The 3,718-nt window shown below is 26.4% G+C and overlaps 1 long non-coding RNA gene across 1 annotated transcript; it reads left to right on the top strand.

The window, feature by feature from the left end:
• Positions 1-1,506: 1,506 nt before the first annotated feature.
• LOC113785415 (uncharacterized) lies at positions 1,507-3,474 on the top strand. The gene is made up of 2 exons (XR_003471486.2): positions 1,507-1,725; positions 3,216-3,474. It is a non-coding gene; the product is annotated as an uncharacterized lncRNA (long non-coding RNA).
• Positions 3,475-3,718: the final 244 nt, after the last annotated feature.

Consider the following 3,718-nt stretch of genomic DNA (forward strand, 5'->3'; position numbering starts at 1 on the left):
TGACCACAAAATTTAATTATTTGATCAATTAATAATTAAATTACAAAAACTCTCATTTTGGTCTATAAAATTATCTAAGTTAAAAAATAATTACCAAATTTAGAATTTTTCAATTAACTTAGTTCCTATTAGGTAGTTTTGAAAAGGAAGATTTTCAATTTCAAAGTATATTATAAAATATTAATGTTTTATGGATTAAGAGTATATTAATATAATCTTTTAAATAAAAAATCATCAATCAATTTATTTTTAAAAATATTTTTTAATTTTTTTTGGAATTAAATATTTCTTTGATAAACATTTACTAAAACCAATATAACACATCTAAGCCTCTATTTTTTGTGTGTTGCTAAAGGTATATGGGCTGTGGGACAAGGGAATCACTTTTGTTTTTATTTTTTTTATCAAAGAAGCTTCCAACAAGAGAATCACATTAAAGTTTGATATGATCATTTTGGGGTAGAAGAGCGAATAATCAAGTTACTGGTTCAACCATAATCGTCGGTGTATATATGTGGATGGCAAATGCTACGTTCTCTATAAAGGCTATTTTGTCATTAAGATATATATATGTATACTTCAATCATATTAATTATTCAGTTGAATTCCATAGTTATGTATAAATTTCAAGTAATATTTTTCATTTACTTATTTGATAAAAATAAAAGATATTACTATTTTATCAATATTAAATATCATTATTATTATTTTGTTTTTATCTAAATTTTTTAAAAATAAAACTTATTTGTATATCTTTAAAATCTTTATAAAAGATATACTATAAACCAAATATGTATTTATTATAAAAACAATTTTAAATAATATTCTTTTTAGAAGTATAGATTAAAGTTTATCTATCTTTACATGAAAAATAGTTACTTATTGAAGTATGTTTGAAGAATTAAATTCTAGAAGATATACTATATTTTTTTATTCTTTTTTCTTTTGATTTTGATATTTTTCCATAAGTAAAATTGCGAGTATCTTACTTGGTTCAACATTACAAAAATGCTATCTACACCTCTTATATTACTATTTACACTTTTTATTTTTTTAAAATAAATTATCTAAAATATGTTTAGTTGAACTCAATTTACGTACTACATGAGATTTTTACAATTTTAAAATATACGTGAATTCAGTTCACGTAATATTACAACGTACGTGAACTTAATTCATGTAAAATTATAAGATTTTGAAAAAAATTATGAACTCAAAAATAGAACAATAAATATACCATTTTAGGTCACTTTAACCACAATGTGAAGAGGAAACTGATAGAGTGCAAGTTATAAGTGAATCATATAAGTTTTGAATAATTATGAATCATAATGGATGAGTTATTGTGATTTTGTGATATGTGAGTTTTAAGTGGTTAAAAATAGTAATAAAAGGATAAATAAAGTTAAAGAATATTATAAATATTTAAGAGCGTTTTGAATATTTTATTTTATTTTTTAAAAAATAAGAGGTATAGATAGTAAAGTGAGGGATGTAGGTAACAAATTGGTAATCACTATACCGAAATTCAAAATATTATTTTATAAAAATTATGGATATGTTTCTCATCTAATATAAAACGGTTGTGGTTAATTTTTCTCTACGGATACATTCTAGAAGTTTCCAGCCCTAAAGTAAAGTAAAGTAAATGAGGGGGTGGGAGGCGGAAAAAGAGGGACACAGCCACCGCGACGGTGAGAGGGAGAGGCCGAGATGATGGCCAAGGTTAGTGTTTTCTTTTTCTTTCCTCTTCCAACTTTTTCTTCTTTTTCTCTTTGTTTAGAATTGCTGTTCATAAATATAAATTGCTTTAAGGCTTTCTATTTAGACATAATATAGCACAGTTCAAAAGAAACCAACACATCCTTTTTATTTTCTTTCTTTTTTTAGTAAAGAATAATGAGAATGCAGGGTGTGTGGATTTCTCTTTAATGCAAATGAATCTACTTGTAACTCAATAATTTTGTATTCATGTGTTCATTTTTTCTTTTTTGACATTAACAAATATGTTGTCGTTAAATGTCATTATTAATGCCACTAAGCACGTAAATTCATTCAGATTGATACAATGCTTAAATTTTGTATTATATACAAAATCATATTTTAGAGAATAAAAAAATATGAAATAATTTAAACTACTCGAGATTACTCGAGGTTGGAGTATTTCAAGAGACAATGAAGAAATTCTTGCGGAATCAAAAATAAGTCACAGTGAAGGCTAACAAAAATATTGTTAGTGCTACAAACTCTATTGATGAAGATCATGTAAGGACAAATCTTGACCTATTCATATATGCTAGACAAAATTTTATTACAAACATATTGTTAAAAAAAGTTAATTGTTGATTGAGAGATTGTACTTGTTGTCATGAAATCTGCTAATACAAATTTGGTAGAGTCGATTAGAAGTAGATATGAAAATCTACTAATTTTAATATTTCCTATGAAAATAAAAGATATCTATAAAAAAAATGTGATATAGCTGTGGTCCTTGGTGTCACTAGTGACTACAAAAATTTGTCTTTTCATGTTTTTTCAGTCATAAGTTACATCATAGACCACAACTATATCACGTTTTCTTTGATCGTCATTTTCAGCTTTCATATCTAATAGTAAAACCAGTAAGTCTTTGTATCTATTGTCTATCAATTCTATAAAATTTTGTGTAGTCAGACTCAAGTGCAAGAGGGGTGTATTCTATTATCCTCTACAATCTTTCAATTAATAGTGTCTTACATTTTTTAACAACATTTTCATAACAAAATATTGGCTGACATGATTTTTTTAACAACATTTTCGTAACAAAATATTGGCCGACATCTATGACTAGGTGAAGAGATGTAATGATCTTCCTCAATAATGCTCATAGTCCTTAACAATATTTTCGTTAGCCTTGATCATGACTTTTGCTTAATTCCACATGTGACGAGCCTTTCTTCATTTGCTCTTGATATAGTTCAACCTCATTTGAAACACGTTCTTTCTTCACAAAAAAAATGTTCTTCCTTTACAACAAAAGTATGTATTGTGGCTTGCAAATCATCAACAAATAGGCAATTTAAGTAATTTCAAGCAGTTTAGGTTGTATCATACTATTTTATTTTCTCTAAAATGTGGCCATCAAATGAGTTTTGGATGTAATATAAAACTTTATCATTTTTTAAAATCCAATCTGAATCATTATGGTGAAATCTCCTACAATAACATTTTTCCAGTGATACACAATAAGCCAATAATCAATTTTCTGCATTTTGGAGTATTTTTTCGTGACAAGAAGTTGAAGAAGGTTAGGTACTTATTTGGTGTGCAGTTATTTTCACCCCTTTTGATGTGTTTTATACTTCTAAGTTTGTTTTCCTTTACTTCATGATTTAAGTTGGGCTATATTTATAAGTTTTTCCATTTATCTGTAATATAACTACAAAATGTTTATTTTTTTCTACAAATTAACTTTTGTTCATTTTTCTTACTGCACCTAATTTTGTACTGTGTTGTGCTATCTTTTTTAGCTACATTTACAAAATCTACACCACATAGTTATAACCACTTCTTAATTTAATAATTTATCTACCAAGGAAAGAGTCAATGACATTCTCATTACTAATCATGACTTATGGCTCAAGGAAAAAAAAAAAAAAAAAAAGTATACCAGCATCAAGATAAGCCCCCTCGGAAAGCTATGAAGCATGTATACTGACATGTACACTAGACACGGCAC

The sequence above is a fragment of the Cicer arietinum genome, chromosome 2 (genome assembly GCF_000331145.2).
Source record: "Cicer arietinum cultivar CDC Frontier isolate Library 1 chromosome 2, Cicar.CDCFrontier_v2.0, whole genome shotgun sequence".
Lineage (NCBI taxonomy): Eukaryota > Viridiplantae > Streptophyta > Magnoliopsida > Fabales > Fabaceae > Cicer > Cicer arietinum.